Genomic DNA, 17,840 nt, shown 5'->3' with positions numbered 1-17,840 from the left:
TTTGCATCCTCTCCAGTGGGGATGCACCAAGTGTTTTGCAATTTCACCCCCCCAAACCCAAAACTGGACTGGATATTAGAGGAGAAGTGGGGCTCCTGTTACTAACGTGTAAAACTGCGTGTTACAGCACCAGAAAATAAGACCCTCATCCTTACAGAGAACTGTGATATCAAATTCACGTAAGAAGTTGCTGCTTTCTGATCTTAGCTTTCCTGGTGTAATATCAATGATGTATCATTAATCTCAGTGCATTCACACCACCGTCAGGCAGAGCAGAGAGGGGGCCAAACAGCCCTTTTTCTGCCATCCACTCCAGGCATCCCAATAACCTGTCATCCTCCATGGGGTTCCATGTTCTAACAAAGCAGGCAGTGGCCAGGGAGGGCAGGGTAGCTCAGTACTGACTGTGTTGGGCACCAGAACCAGGGCTTCTCCAGACTGGAAAATACCCTGTCCAAAGCTCAGCAGGAGGAGCCCAGGCATTGCTGCTCTCAGCAGTGAAAAAGAGGGAAAGATTCTGGCGATTCCATGATTCTCTGACTATGGACAGCCAGGAAATCATCCTTACTGTATTTATTAACATAGTCCATTATTTCCCATGTTCTCTTGTTTGCGTATTTTATGGTTCACTTTCATCTGCTTTGTTTCTCACCATGGTGTATGGCTTTGGGGGGTGGGTTTCTGTTTGGCTGCCACTTCTGCAGCCAAAACATCGGGGGACTCTGTAGAAACCAGTTTTCAGAAAAGACCAGGATGTGTTTCTGTGCAGGAAGCGGATCCAGGGGACCTGCCCCCCAAAAGCGTGAAGTAGTGGAAAAGGAGCTGATGGTCATCTAACTGCTGGAGAGATCACAAACCCAGCTACCCATGATAAGGGCCTCACCTCTCCTCTGTGCTGGCACAGCCTTCATCCAGGACTGGGCTCTTGATCCCTCCAGCAATACACGGTAAAGGTGCCGTTTTTCACCACAGATTCAATGTGTCAATGCTGTTAACCCAGTCAATTGCAGTCTGTATTAATTACATTCTGCTAAAGGAGAGGCCTCTGAAAGCACACTTGGGGTCCTCTCTGTGTCCTACCTTGAACCAGTGAGTACTGGTGGGCCTCTGCTGCAGTGCAGGGCAGGAATGAGAAGAGAGATTCTTCAGCGTTTGCAGATCCTGTGGTAGAATATTATGTTCAAGTGGAACCTCCTCAGCTCAGCCCTTCCCTCAGTGTTCACAGGGTGTTTGGAGCTGTAGAATTGTACCAAAGAGCACTGAGGTTCTTGTGCTTTGTGCCAGCAAAGGGTGAGGAGATTAAATATAAGGAAGGCAAGGACAGTAAAACACTGGCACAGGTTGCCCAGAGAGGTGGCGGATGCCCCATTCCTGCAGACATTCCAGGCCAGGCTGGATGTGGTTCTGGACAACCTGATCTAGACGAAGGTGTCCCTGCTCATTGCAGGGGGTTGGAAAAGATGACCTTTAAAGGTCCCTTCAAAGCCAAACTATTCTGTGCTTCTATGACAGTTGTGCACCTGCATCCCAATGTGCCAGGGGGCACGGGAAGCTCTGATAGGAGTAAGTGTTGCCCTTGGAAGACATTGTTTCCTCTGGATTCTGCTTGCTGGGATCTCCAGCTAAGAATTTCCTCAAGCCTGACGCATTTCTAAGAGCTCTTACAAGTGCCTCAGGTGGGAGAGCTCCGGTGAGCAGAGCTTTCCTTTCCCCCGCTGCAGCATTGCTTTCTCTCCCCGATAGAACAGCTTGTCTTTACAAACCCCATCAGTGGGGATGGGAGAGCACCGCTTCATCAAAGCTTGCTGGAAACAAGCTGATGGTAAGTGAGGAACAGCCCCACCTGGAGCATGAGCCCATAGGGGTAAGGATTAGAGGAGGAAGCAGAATCTTTTATAAGCCCAACTGATATTATTGGAGACAACTTTCAGGAGCACAACCGCCTCATTTGTGCGTGGAACAGCAAATGTGAAGCTTTGAGCTACGAAATCAACCCTTATCTTTACGGCAGGATCGGGCCCCGGAGCACCCTGCTGTTCTCCAGCCTGGCCCCATGATGTTGTTTCCTCATTTGCCTCCGGGGATCCCTGTAACCAAGGGAACCATTTTGTTTTGCAGATTGAGAAAGGGATCAAATAGTTGAACCCTGAGTAAGCACGCAAACACAACTGGTTGTCTTTGATGATTTGTTAGCCTGGACCCGAGCCACGAGACCTGGGGATTGCAGTCCAAGTTCCTAGAGCTCCGACGTCTGACAGCAGAGCAGCAGATCAAAGTCAGGATGAGTGAAGCTTGTTATCAGCTGGAGAGGCGGCCAGTGGCCTTTCCAGGTGGAATCTTCCCCAAATATCTCCTGCCCATTTCAAATCTGGCAATCTTGGCTGAACCTGAGCCACCTACTTCATAAAAAAATCCATACTCAGTCCATAGAAACTCTTCCAGCACAATTAGATCAATTTCCTTTAAGTAGCAATAAATGTGTTTTCCTTTAAAAGGCCAACACAAGCACATTATCACAGCCTATAATCCCTATTCTCTCTATTAGCTCAAAGTACATCCTAAAGGCCAAGGGTCACAGCTAAAGACTAATCAGTCTCATTAGCCTGTCTAATTTATCTTAACTAGGGGGACACAAACACACTAAAACTGCTAGGGAGACTTTTTGATCAGGATATGGGAGTCATTCATCAGGGCCCTGCAGCTTCCAGAGACAGGAAGGAGAGAAACAACCGAGCGTCAAAGCTGTTCTCCAAGGATGCTCTACACCAAGGTGCACCCAAGCAGGCAGGATGGGGAAGAAACCCTCCCGGAGTCTCCTGCCATCCTAGCAGGCAACACCCCGGCAGGCTGGAGGGGAGATAGGGAAAGCACCTCCTTGTTCTCACCCAGCAGCTCAGCAGCTTCCTTGCTCAGGCTCCGCTTTGGCACTGCAGGCACTTGATGGACCAGGGGAGGGTTTGAGCCTGGCTGGTTAAAGTTTAACCCTTCCCCAGAGGGCCTGTCAGCCACCACAGCGACCTGGGGACATGAGCTGCCCCTCCTTCTCCTCATGCATCACCCTCCTGTCAGCTCCCGGCTCTCAGCACCTTCCCAGCAGCATCATGTACTTCTCTTATGGCCTGGCAGGGGACAAGCAGCCCTGTCCCTGCTCTCCTGCCAGGCAGATGGAGATGGGAGATGCAAGATAAGGGACACAGTGCTCAAATCCAGCTGGAAGCATCATGAAAAAGGAAAAATGGATCAAAAAATGAAATCCCATGGAAACAGTTTTGTCTGTGGCTATCCAGATACGGGTTTTAGATGCTACCAGCCCAACAGAATCCTGCTCCTGAACCTCACTCTTCACCATTAGCAGGCAGTGCAAATTCCCTCACAAACGTTTTCCATCATTATTGTCCAGGTGTCAGGATTTAGTATCCCCAGGCAACAAAGCAAACCCTGAGGCTGATTTCCAGCCCCAAGGCTCCAACCCATGTTTTCATCCTGAGTGCTCCTGGATGGGAGGGATTTCAGAATCTGTGCTGCCAGCACAACTCCGTCAGACATTGAAAGACAAGAAGGTGTTCTGCTAAGAAAAGAAGGAAACATAGATTATTTAAAGAGTTTCAATACAAGGAGGCTGGCCAAGCTCTAAATCAAAGTCACCTCTTGAGACTCTCCTGGGAGAAAGGAAAAGGTTATCCCTCAGATCCCTATTTCCATCTTAGAAATACGTGGCTCCAGAGCAGTTGAATTTCCAGTGACAATCGTCCATAGAAAGTAAAACCTTTCTCCTCATGCACACCCATCGTGTGTGTCCTCACCCTGTCCTCCACCGTGAGGTCAGTGCTGTGTAGAAGGAGCTGGGCTGTTAGAACCTGACCAAAGTCCAATGTGCAAACCTTCCGTTGCCCAACCAGGGCTGCTGCCAAGGACAACGGTCACAGCACAAATGCTCTTCAGACACTCATCTTCCTCCCTCTCCATAGTCACCTTCCGTGCACAGGTTACAAGCACCGAGGCTGAGGTGGAGGCTGCCAATGCACTTGTGGCCTGGGATTTCCAAAGGACTTGTGGCCTGGGATTTCACCTGGGGCAGGGGGAAGCTCAAGGTGTATAGCATCGTATAAACAGGTTTGGCTTTGAAGGTGCAGCAGCTCTCATAAAAGGATTTATAAAGTGTCACAGCAGTCTGTGTTACCCTGCCCCATTTTTGTCATCCACTTTCTCACCTCCAAGATACCTGAATGGGAAACATGGGAAAAGAAATTAGCTACACCATGCCTCTCACTGCCAGAGGCACTTGCGCATGCAGCCATGGTGCCCACTCAGGCTAATCTGGGCAGAAGAGAGAGGAAGAGGTGGTGAAGATCCTCAGTAGAGCTCAAATGCTGAGGTTACCTCTAGTTTGCTATTCCTTTAGTCCTGTTGGTGAACTGTGGCAGGTAGGACCAAACTGCAGTCAGGGCCTTACACCTCAGCCTCTGTGGGTAGCCGTGCCCACTGCAAGCCCAGGTACAAGAGTTCCCCATTGAAATAACCAGCTGAACAACCTTTGCCAGATTCATTTTTGGAGAAACTGTGGCTGTCATAATTCCTGTGCACAGAAATTAAGTAGATACTTTTAGTACAGGAAATATTGAGACTGACAATCCATCAGGATTTTGACATGTTTTAAATCATGGCTGCATTAAACCTCCTAACATTGACTTTTTCAAGTGGGTTTAAACAACCCATAGCATTTGGCATGTGTCCTCTCCACTGCGGGAAAGCCAGCTCCCTGATCCCAGGTACTCATGTAGCTATGCGTAACTTTAAAGGTGGTAAGGGGTGTTCCTGTGCATCCCAGTTCACCAAAGCAATCAAGCACATGCTTAGTTTTAATCACAAACTTACACCTCCTTAAAGCTAAGCACTAATGGAAAGTGAGATTTGAATGGCAACTTAGATTTGTATTTCAAATGCTTATGGACGTCATGCCTGCTGTTTACTTTTTCTTTTACTGAAGTGACACTTTTTATTGTGTGACATTACCCACAAGTGTTTGACAAAAAAAATTGTTCAGTTCAAGCTCCTTTGGGCAGGATGCAACCCACCCAACATAGCTGGTCCAGGCTGGGCACCTTGTCTTAAGTTTGTAGCCCAAGTAATCGCAAGAGGAGATAGGAACCTCTGAAGAAGGATTCATCCTTTCTGTCTGGGGCAAGCATTTTAGGGCAGATGAATCAGTTTGTGGAGATCCCTACTTTTTTCCCAGGACCGCCAAGGAAGTCTAGACTGTAAGCCTGGATTAGTCAACTTCTCAACAGCAAAAACATTGCAGCCTAGACATTTTTCAGGCTATAAGGTTAGGTGAGCTGAATCCAGGTCTCACTCTCAGAACCACACAAGCTGTGTTGGGCAGTGAGTTATTGGTGAGTTATTTCCTGAGAAGAAGGGTGTGAAATGCCCACTCTTATTCCCAAGCTGTGCTCACAGCCATCTCCCACATCATTAGAGAAGACACAGGTATGGAGTTAGAAGAGAAGATGACAGTCATGTCCTTGTTTTCCCCACATGCAGAACCTTCAGGGCCAGATTCCCAGCTGAAGATTCTGCCCCCCAACCCTCAGGCATATTTATTCCAGCATTAATCAGAGGACGGGATGGAAGATGGTGCTTCATCCTGGCACTAAGGATGAGGATGAGAAGTGGAGGAGATGGAGGGGAGGAAGAGAAATCCATTTGTTAAGATGATGGAGGTAATCATGTGATGATCATGGTGTTAATAATGATTAAAACAATGTCTGAGACTGTCTACATTTTAAAGGTGTGTTATCCCAAGGAAAAGGAACCAGCACTCAGCACCTCTTCCAACTTAGTATCCTCTAGCCTTCTGTTTTCACATAACCTTGAAATACAATAAAGTCAATGTATGCAAAGGATTCTCTTCTCTGATGGATTGAGTGATGTAAATTTATTATTTCTTTCTTTGTCTATCCTCCTTTACCCAGAATCTATGCCTAAGCCCCATCCAGCACCGTTTCCCTTTTGGAGGAATGAGAGGAGGCTCTGTATCCACCCAGTACATTTTGTGTTTCTGGTGGTCAGAGGTAAATCATAGAATCACAGAATGGTTTGAGTTGCAAGGGACCTTCAAAGCTCATCAAGTCCAGCCCCCTGCAATGAGCAGGGACATCTTCAACTACGTCAGATCACCCAGAACCACAACGAGCCTGGCCTGGAATGTCTTCAGGGATGGGGCATCCCCACCTCTCTGGGTAACCTGTGCCAGTGTTTTACCACCCTCACTGTACAGAAATCCTTTCTTATGTCTAATCTATCACCTATCTAGATATCTTCCACCCCATCATTTGATTATCCTTACATCAGGTCTACCCTATATCTGGTCTGTATACATTTAGTCTAAATCTACTGAGTACAGGAAAACAAAAAAGAGATTCCTCTTTCATTTTAGATCTGACTCAGTAGTTGGGAATGCACAAAACTCTCAACTCCTGCTCTGAATGAAGATATTTTACAGCACTTGATTCCCACAGCAGCAATTGATGGCTTTATTCTGCCTCCTCCTCCTCCTCCTCACACACCCATGCTGTTCTTCCTACAGCGGCACTGCAGCTTTTCCTTTGCTGGAGATCACACGGGCTAGTTATTTTGCATTGCAGATACCCTCTTTGCATCATTTCCAGGGGTGAGATACAGAGCAGAAGATCCCCTTTCAGAAATCAGCTGCTTCTTTCTCACATGCTGCCTTCCACTGTCACAAAAACATTGCACACCGCATCCTTCCATTCCAGATCTTATATCCAGCAAGCTTTTGCTGACTACATAACCTTCACTAACCTGAAATTCCTGAGTAGTCCCAGGAGCTCAATGCATCTTGGAATAAAATTTTTGTAATGTCATTTAAGGGTATTCCTAATCCAGAATTATTGAGGAGGCCTGAGTCCTGGGAATTGAGTTTGACACTTGACAAATACTTGGCTTTGTGTAAATGGACAGGCCACTGAAATAACTGCCTTTGGATGTCACATGAAGAGAAATTAATTCTTTATTAACTTCCGCAATGATAATCTAATAAACTCATTTGGTCTACTAGTTTCAGCACTTAAAGTGCTCAGTCGATTGGATGCAAATAGATTTTTTCTTCCCCTCTGGAACAGTGTCTCTGTGGTGTGCAAAGGGACATCGGTGTGAAAAGCCAGGCCTGGCATGTGAGACATTGTGTACACATTCAGATCCTGCTACTGCTTCCTGTGAGAGACAGGCATGGAACAAAGACAAATAGCAGGGGCTAGGAATGAGAAGAGGGTTTTATTTAAAATTTGTATTTTAAACAGATATGCTTTGACTTGAATTCAGATCTCTTTGCTTCTTAATCAAGTATTTTTAAATAATATACAAGGAGCCAATATATTAACTGTTTCCTTTCTTATTACAGCACAAGACATTAGCCCCAGCTGTATTAGGACTCTCTGCCAGATGCTGTACAAATATCATGAAAGCTGCAGTGCCTGCACTAAAATTGTAGTGGGAAATGCTAAAAATAAAAAATGGAACTCTGTGGACCCAACAAATCTCTAGTTCTAGAAACCCAAGTGTGTCCAGCAAGAAAATAAAGCTGCAATATGTGACCCAAGTGTCAAATCAAGGCAGCCATTGCCACTTAGATGGTTGGATTTTAGATGTGTAGCCATAAGCTGCTGTAGACTCACCAGGAAATATGTGCAAAATAAAAAGACAAAAGACTCTGAAACACAGGGCTAGACATGACCTCAAGGAAGCTGTGGCTGCCCCATCCCTGGCAGTGTTCAAGGCCAGGCTGGACACAGGGGCTTGGAGCAAGCTGCTCTAGTGGAAGGGGTCCCTGCCCGTGGCAGGGGTTGGAACTGGAGGAGCTTTAAGGTCCCTTCCAAACCAAACCATTCTGTGATTCTATGATTCTGTGATGGACCTTCTCATCAAGAGAAGAGGGACTCTGCCTGATCAATGCGCTTTCTGTGTTGTATTTCTACATCCCTCATTCTGTTGACATAGACTTCAGCATTCAAGGCTTTATCCATCAATAAACTCCTGCTTAGTGGTGCAAACTAGAACCCCAATAAACCTGGCTTTGATCAGAATATCTACACAACACCATGGCTGCTTGTCCTACACGCACACAGCACGTCCCCACTGGCAGTACGGCACAAGGGAGCCAGCTGAAGAAGCCAAGGCAAGGCATGCTTCTTGCCGGTAGGCGTTTGTTACCCTGCCTGTCAGTGCAGCACAGAAGGAATATTTCATTTGCAGAAGCCAAATATTTATTAGTATTTGCTAACCAAGTTGCTCCATAACAACATGAAAAATAGTGAAGTCTGAGACTGTCAGATCCATGTAAATATATAATTTGCACAGGAATATATAAATATATGTATGCATATTTACTTCTGATTAGTAGCAATTATCCTATGAAAGGGATGCTGAAAATAGAGCATGGGTTTTTTAGATTGCTTTAAGTGTCAGTATTCTCTGCTGCTCTCTTTTCAGAGGCAATGTGGGGTGGAGGACTTCTTCTCCAGCCACTGAGGGCTCCTCTCCGGCTTCACTGTGGAGTCCCCAGGGAGGTCAGGGTCCCTCACCAAATGGGCTGATCTCTGGGTTCTTCCTCACGGAAAAACAGATCAGGGTGATCCAGAGCACCCAGATGAGCTTCCAGCTCTGAATCAGCCTCAGCAATGTTAACATCAGCTTTGCTTCCTGAATACCTCTGAGACCTAAGCATTATGGAATATGGGTCTCACTGGCAGCCCGATGCCCTGGAGGACCTGAGCCTTGCTGCTTGCACAGCTTCATAAACAGGATTTTGGCTTCTCTGTGGGGTAAAGAAAAAGCCAGGTTGTATGGGTCTTGGAGCAACCTGGTCCAGTGGAAAATGCTCTGCCCAAGGTAAGGGATTGGAACTGGATGATATTAAGGTTCTTTCCAAACCAAACCATTCTGTGATTCTATGATTTCAAAGAAGCAATTCCATGCAGTGCAGTGCTTTTCAGAGCTCCCAGAGACATGCTTTCCAGCTCAAGAGGCATCAGTGTGTTCTACCACCTCCCTTACTGCTGGACAGTGTCAAACCAGCATTACTGCAACCACTAAGACGAATGCAAATCAGAACGATGTCAAAATCAAGAGCAACATTCTCTTGCAACTGAAAAATACACTTCCTCCTCCAGGCTCATGAGCGCTCGTTTGTTACTGAGCCTTGTTTGCGAAGGAATTTTAAGCAAGTGTTGGTAATAACAGGACACAATGGAAAATGATGGTCCTGTACAGCTTTCATAAAGCATTAGTTCAGAGCCACTTGCACCTCCTGCTTCATTTCACCTTTCTCCCACTGATACCTCCAGGAGGTTTCAGGACTACTTCCCTGCTTCTACATTTGGGTGTAATTTGAGTGTAATTTGATATGTAATGAGGGTAGAATAGAAGACTGAGTATTTAACTACCCATACATCTCTCTCTAATTTAAATAATTCCTAATGTATCTAACTAGTTTGCCTCATACTGCAGTGATGTGTATTGAACTGGGGATAATGAAATAAGAAATGTGAGAGGGAAAAATGTTATTTCAGAGTCAGAAGATCACCAATTAAGGACATGAAAATCCTAGCGGGAATATCTGTACACTTAATGCCCCTTCTGCTTGGGATATAATGCGGTCATCGTCTCTGGCGTGAGGGCTCTCAGAACTTGTGTTCATGTGAGGCTGTCTCAATGTGATCAAGCATCCCACAGCTTTTGAACAGGATTTAAACGTATGGAAAGGATTAAATAAGATGAATTTCACCCTCATCGAGCTTCAGCCAGGTCTTAGGCATTACATTTAAGAGGGGAAGAAACTGTCTTTTGCAGCTGTATCGCCCTCTTTCTGTCTGCTTTGTCTAGAGAGAAGAAGGGTTACTGGCTTAAAAAAGAAGCTTAAATTTGAGATGGTTAAAGCGAGGTGAGTTCAGCTCTTTGGTGTTTGACTCCACATCCCCTATGACTCATGTGCTAAATCACAGTCAGGGAATTGTTCAGCTAACCAATGGGATTTGGCTGGGTCTTCTGGTGCAACGGCACTGCTGGATTTCACCCTGCAACGTGGGAAATACTTCAGCACATTCCTCTCTTTAACAATATAAATTGTCCTGCTCATGCTTGACCAGGGGCAGGTGCTGATGGATGCACAGTCAGATGTGGCTACTTGTCTGAGATTTCAAAATGTCATTCTATCTTCAGTGAGGGAGGGGTAGAATGGAAGATCCTGCAGGTTCTGAAGGGTAAGAAAAGTGCAATTTTGATGAGGATGAAAAGTTTCAGTATGCTATTGGCTGGCTTCTTTCACACGATGTAAAATACACTCACTTAGAATGGTGCAGTTTTAGTACATTGAATACTGAAAATGCAGTAAGATGTAGCCTAATACCAACTGGTCCCTGGAAAAAAAACGTGGCTGTGGAAGTTGTTAACCATTCCATTGAAAATGGCAGTGAAATCCACTCCCTGCAGTGGAATGCTTTCATTTTGATGGATCATTACTCTCAGTGGAAAATTATTTTTTTCAGGAAATTTTCAATCCACACAAGAGGATAGCAAACAGCAGCCTGTGCATGGGGCCGCTGGGCTCCAGCTGCCATGGGCTGGTCCAGAACCAACACTGTTCCCCATGACAAACCCTGGGGCAAAGGAATCTCTCAGCTGAACACCATTGGGGTGTGTTTTTTATGGTTTCCCTCAACATAATCCCTCCTGCTCCTTCCTAAGGATTTCTAGGCATGCCAACAGGACCTCTTGCATATCAGAGTGCACTGCCTCCTGCATCTCAGGGCTCTACCACTGCCTACCCACCATGCCATCAGTGATGCACACCCTAAAATGCTGGGTCACCCCACTGTCCAGCTCAGGAGCATTGCGCCACACCCTTCCCTACTCCTAGGGCAGCTAAAGGGGATGGTGAAATCCTCAGCACTGACTTGAAGCATTTCCTTGGGGAGCAGTTCCCAGCACTGCTCCCATCGCATCATCGCATCCCCAACGTGGTGCTGGCATCCAGAACCCCACAGCTCGCTGGCCCACACACTCCCTCCCCCTTCCCTGTCAAGGTTTCTTTCTGTGCAAAACAGATGGGCACAAGCTGTTTGGGAACCACCTCCTTTCTGCCCCCAGAGCCTGCGGAAAGATGCATCACCGGAGCAGGGAGCAGTCCCCTCCCGGCTGCGGCACAGCACCCTTTTCAGAGGGGCAGGTAAAAGTTTAACCAGGCTGTCTTTCAGCAGTGGGGGCTGAGCCGCCTTGCATAGCCATGATAAATTGCTCCTGTCAAAACTACATGAATGCTCATATTGAAAAGCTCTTCCTTCTTTCTTTTTAACTTCCCCCCTCTCTCCAGTCACACGGCGTCTCTCGGTTGTTAGCCAACATTTAATGCCCACTTAGTCAAAGGGCACTTCCACTCCTCGTCTGCCTGTCCTGTCCCCTGGGGCTGCTGGGGCTGAGTTGTCACAGAGATACTGATGGGGAATCAAAAAAGGGTGCGGAAAAAAACCTTTAATGTTTTTACAGTTTTTAATTTCATTTGGGTCCTTCTAGCAGTAGTCCTTAACCAAAGCAATTGTAGGATGATGGGTGAACAGGTATCCTTGAAGGAGGATTTCCAGTTGTGGGTATGTTCTAAGCTAATAGATCAGTTGCTTTTTATAATATTTTCCAAAGGTGATAATGAACACATAAAACCATAGAATAGCTCGGATTAGAAGGGACCTTCAAAGCTCATTTAGTCCAACCCCTGCAGTGAGCTGGGACAACTACATCAGAGTGCCCAGGACAGCATCCAGGCTGATGGAATGTCTCCAGGGATGGGGCATCCACCACCTCTTTGGGCAACCTGTGCCAGTGTTTTACCACCCTCGTTGGACAAAATCCTTTCCTCACATCCAGCCTGAATCTCCCTCTTTTAGTTTAAAACCATTATAACACAAAACAATCCAATACACATCCACTCCATCGGTTGAGCAGCACAGCCAAAGCATGCTGGAGGTGTCCCAGGGAGACAGAGCCTGCCCAGCTCTTAATACAGAGAGACTCTTCCTCTTCTGTCAGTGGGTGCCTTCACTCCATGTGCCCTGGAGCAGGAGCCACAGCTGATGTAATCTGGGGTGGATGCCTTGGCAGAGGAATTCCTGCTGCTTCATCCAAAATTGCCTCTGTTGTCAACCTCCTGGCCCTGCTGCAGTGCTGCTCTGACAGGGCTGGCACAATGATAGCAACAGTCATGGGGCCCCTGAAACAGTTACATTGGTCACAGAGGAATGGATAGGAGGATGGCCTGCTTGTCACAGTGAAGGCTCTGTGAACCAGTTGTCTGTTCTTGCGTTTGAGACTAATGGAAAGAATGGGTTTGGGGTGCTTGGCAAGCACCCAGAAAGCTCAGCCTGGGCTGGCCATCACTCAGCTACCTGAGGGCCACTCCTCTATGAAAGTCCAACATAAGGAAAGTTGACTTGACCCATGACTACCATGCACTTATTTGCACATGTTATAGCCACAAGCTTCTCTTCTGCTCCCTATAAGCTCACCGTAAGGAACAGGGACAACAGGACAAGCACAGCTGTTCCCAGCTGTTCCCAGCTGTGCTGCTCCCATGCCCATCCCTGATCCCAGCCCATGCCCGATGGGATGTGACACTCACAGTACACCCAGCTGCGGGAAACACCCAAACCCTGGAGTGCAGCTCCCATTCAGAACACCTCTCCCTCCTCCACAGCGCCTGTGTGGGAAAAGCTACCCATAAATTCAGAGCCTGGCATTCAACACACATCTCCTAAGAAGAGATTTCAGACCTAGTCACACGCTCTGCTTTAATTCCTTCCTCTCGTGTTTTTCTGTCCATGCTGATATCTAGCCATCGCCCAGCATTCCCAATATATCCTCCAGACTGCAATATATATCCTGCTGCCCTGCCACAGCAATCACTGACAGCAATATCTGGCACACACAGAGCTTTCGTAGGTGCATCTTCTGTGTGACAAATACTTCTGTACAGTCCTCGTAGCTGGTTACAGGGTCACTACCCTTGTCACTATCAGCCTCCCATTGGGTTCAGCACTATCCACATCTATATATCTATTCTGGGATATTAATACCATCAAGAGACTCTTGTTATCCCAGCTTGCTTGCTCATTAACCCTTGCTATTCCCATATGTACACAGTATACATGCAATGAAGACAGCACAGCTCTAACTCTGTTCCTACTTACATATATAGTCCCAGATATTTTAATAAGGCTACAGGGTGAAGAAGGCTGGGATTTATCCACATTCACTTTAAGGGCTGCATTTCTTGTAGAAAAGATTTGCCTCCAAAGAGCAAAAGAAGTGATGTTTGAAGAACGAACTGAGTAATCTCCAGGGGCTCCCACTCAAGAAACACATGCACACAGGCTGAAAGTCAGGCCTGACACTTTTTTCAGCTGGCTGCCACCCCTTCCTCAGCCTTTCTCTCTCTGAGCCTCAGTTTCCCCTCTCCATCTACTGGGAAGATTGCTGGTGATCCTCCTTTGGAAAGAGCTTCTCCATCCACACTCATTTTGCAGGGACTAAGTACTCCTGACATGGGCTTAGCTGATGGTGTGTGTGCCGGTTCCTGCTGGTGCAGAGCCTTAAAACCTCCTGGAGAGCCTTTGCACTGCTGCAGCTTGCAAGGTCCAAGCCCAACGGCTTTGCTGCCGTAGTCTCCTCTCCCCTCCACGAATCACTTCAGATCAGCAGAGTTGCTCCACAGCTATTAACTGGTATGGACAGACTTCTGAAGTTAACTGTAATTTCACAGTGTAATACCAACCATGATTAAAACAATTAGGTTTCCCCCCTCCTTGCAGTGCCTCCCTCCCTTCACTTTCCCTCCTTCCCCTCCCTCCTTCCCCCGGCTCCCTTCACCCTGGAAGTTTTTAGATACGCTTCTGCACCACTGCAACGAATTGTACGGTGGGCTCTGAAATTATTACGCTCTTAAATGCATTAAGCTGTTCATAAAGCAATTTGCAATGCCAGTTACCAAACTACAGCAAGCCTCCCAGCCTGACACCTCCCAAATGCAGAGGGATTCTTGGCAGCTGTATCCTGCTGCAATGCTCTCTCCCTCACTAGAGTCAATGCCTGAAACTTAGGAGAAATCAATGCAATTATAGATATGAAGGTCCAATTACTGCGAAATGTGATCAGTCTTTATCTCTGAGTCCCTTCAAGAAAATCAGGGAGGCCTTTCTTCTTTTCCCTTTGCAATATAATGCAAAATGATCTTTGGGCTGAGGGATGTCTGTCACTCATCAGGCCAATTCTGAGGTTGCCCAATACTGATTTTCCTCCACACTGGTGGGCTTATTCCCAATTTACACCTCGGTGCATCCATTGTGTCTGTCGAAATCCATCCCCGCTGACGCAGCTATCGGGTTCCCAGCCCAGCACCGTGCATAGGGCCACGTCCTCCCCTCTGGATTCCTTGGGATCATTTTGCTCATTCGGGATATTTTTTCACCCACTGCCAACCACATCTGCTTCCAGCCTCGGGGCTGAATGTGGAGAGCAGGACACAGGGCTGCCCCATTAGCATCCAGTGCATGATGGGGGGCTCGTGATAGGGCTCCTAAAGGAATTGAAACAGACTTCCTAGGAAAAGAATCTGCAATCCCTTCTGGACCAGCCTTGACCCTTGTACCTGAACGAAAAACTGTAGCTCCGTAGCATTGACTTCCATTCCCAGATCGGTGAGTGGGACCTGTGTCTCACTGTGCTTCACCTGTTATCCAACAGAGCAGGATCTGACTCCAATTATGCAAGCAGAAATAATCATCTGCATTAATAAAAAATCCAATCTTTTATCTGTGTTAATTAGAGGTGAATTAGAGAGAGAGAAAGAAAAGATATATAAATTAGCTAATAGTTAATTACTGGAACCATACTCAGAAATAGATGTATATATGAAGTATAAAAACTGCTCCAGATTAACAAAATACTGGGGTTTGTTTCCAGAACTGCAGAACAGGCATTTGTTTGCCACCACAGCCAAGTGCAAAGAAGGCCATTTATCATAAGGCTCACAGCACCTCATTCAAGGATCCCAAAGTGCTCAGCAAACATTGATAAATAGACCTTGATGCATTCCCAAAGGGAATCATTATCATCATCGTTCAGCAGTGCCAGGCAGGATCCCAGGAGTCCCAGTCCCCGTTCCTGCCCACACAGCTCCACTTTGTTCTCCCGTCTTCTGGAAAGCACCCAACCACTTTCCCAAACTGCTAGTTTGCAGCCAAAGGCTGTAGAGCCAAGTTGTCACCAAGCTCAGATTTGGGGACAGCAGGGCTATCATCTGGGCTGGCTTCAAGCTTTTCAGAAGAGCTGACCCTTAGCATCTTGATCCACGCTTTTGCCCTGCCAATGTCCCCAGTGCCAAGCTCCAGGGCACAGCAGGCTCCCCAGGAAGTCACCAAATGGAGGAGAAAATGATGGGAACATGTCCTTGGGTGCCCACTGACGTCTCCCTGCTCTATTGTTTGACATATATTTTAACCAGCAAAGAAGATCTCATGTTCCTGTGGGTACAGAGGATTCTGCACCCCAGCATCAAGCCGCTTTCCTGCATAACACCCAGGCATCAACCCCTTCCTGCTGCCACGGTGTAACCAGGAATGTGAAATGGGATGTGTCAAACAAATCCCTGCTGCATCCTGCCCTGGAGAGCAGAGGGACAGGACAGCATGAGGCTGTGCAGCAGGTTGAGAGGCACTCGTGTGAGCGGGAGGCATCTCTGTGCCAGTGTATTTGTAGGTGCTGATGGCATGGTGTGGGTATGCAGGCAGCAGAACACGTGCTGCCTCTCAGCACTTGCTGCTGCCACCCTCACAGAACACAACATGTGAACGCTGTCCCCATGACGGGACATGGACTTCAGAGGCATGAGAAAACAAATATATCTGGGGGTGGGCTTTTCTTTACAGATTCTGCACCCAACTTTACATCTTCAAGGGGTTTCAACCACAGCAGCATCTCTTTCCTTCCCCTACCTTTAGTTTCCCCCTCAAGTTTCACACATATTTTCTTTTCACGCTACACCACAAGAATTACAATGAGTAGTTTTGCTATCTGGGGGTACAAAAACTGTGTCACTGTACAGACTGGTTTTACACCACAGAATGAGTGTCGCCTGTTGGGGTGTAAGTGTAGGGTTAATCCTGCTTTTCATGGCCTGCAGTTTCCCTGTACTTGTTTATTCCACATTTGTGTTCACCCCAGGATGGATCAAACTGTTTAACCTTTGTCTGCAGAGGCAGAAGAATGACTCACTCGGAACCTGAAATGTAAATAAATATATGCATTGCTAAATAAATCAAACACTAAGACACCAAGCCGAGGCCGATGAGTACCCTGATTAAAATCATGCTTAAACAAATGGGGCAAACTATCAGACAGTGGGTTTGAAAGTAATAATTTCAGGGCATAACTCAACGCAGCACTTGTCATAATGTGTAAATTGGTTTGATCTTTGATTTTTCTTTACTAAACAGAATGAAATCTTTCCTATGTCAGTTGTTAAGTGACCTGTAGTATTATTACAAACACTGCCAAAGGGTGTGATAAATTGTGTTAAATTAAAACATCTTCTCTTGATTACAGTGACTGAAAAATGCTCCAAACCTCTAAAACCTCCCAGTACAGCCAGAAAAGAGGGGAACTGGTGAATGCTCTCTGTCTTTGCCAGTGTTCCTGCCGTAACTGTGCATCCCCACAGAAAAAAGTTAGCCTTCTGTACAGGTACCTTCCCCTCTGACACTGAATTACGAAGCACAACCCCAACTACAGCCTCTAAACCCATTAGCACTTAGAGAAAATCACCCCTGCAATCTGTGCAGCAGTAAGTGTTATGTACGATGGGAATACGCACGGAGGAGCTCGGCAGAGCTGCGGGAGGAGGCTCTCGGCTCAGGACTGCCACCTCCCTGTCCCCGCTCGCAGGGAACTGCTTGAAGCCACTTCGTGAGTTGGTTTCTGTTTTCTTGCATCTCGCCCGTGCTGCACAGCTCCAGCCCAGGAGCCTGCCGGTGAGGGCTTGCACGCTTTGGCTCCCATGAAGGAACAGGCAGTGTTTGCCTCCCACGCTGGATCGAGCCTTCTGAACCCGGTGTCTCTGCACCCTTGATTGCCCTGCTGTGTGTGAACAGCACACCAACCAAGTAGTCCTTTAGAGCACCTTCCTAGCTCAATTTCTTCCCCCACATGCTGATTGAAAAGCAAATGAAATACATTTTCTACCACCAGTTTCCTTTCTTCATCCACCTGCCTGCACTTCTTATTTCTGAAGAATCTTCTTAAACAAGCAGTGGGTTCCCCAAGTGGTGGTTGGGCCCCTGAGTGATAAAATAGGCTGAAAGCTCATTAAGGGCTGGGCTGTCAGAGGAAGTTTGCTCTGAGGTGATTCAAGCTGAGCATGCTGGAGGGGATGCAGCAGAGAGCATCCTCCTGCCAGGCCAGCCCCATAGAATCACAGAATCATAGGATCAATGAGGCTGGAAGAGAACTTTAAGATCGTAATGTCCAACCTCTACCCCATGACTGCCAAGGCCACCACTAAACCATGTCACTGAGGGCCCAAACCAGGCATTGCAAGGAGTAGACGACTAAAAGCACAGGATCTTCTGTAATTCATCAGGAAGATTTTGACCTCCTTAGACTAGTTTTTTAGCTCTCACTTGTCACCCTGCTATTCCCAAGTAGCAGCTCTCACGTAGTGTGGTCTCCTGGCAATTCAACTCCTATGCAAAGCATCTTCATCATTTTAGGATAGAATAGAA

Source organism: Pezoporus occidentalis, unplaced genomic scaffold (assembly GCF_034315485.1).
Source record: "Pezoporus occidentalis ecotype Australia unplaced genomic scaffold, CSIRO_AGI_Poc_V1 ctg144, whole genome shotgun sequence".
Lineage (NCBI taxonomy): Eukaryota > Metazoa > Chordata > Aves > Psittaciformes > Psittacidae > Pezoporus > Pezoporus occidentalis.
This window is presented reverse-complemented; position numbering follows the sequence as displayed.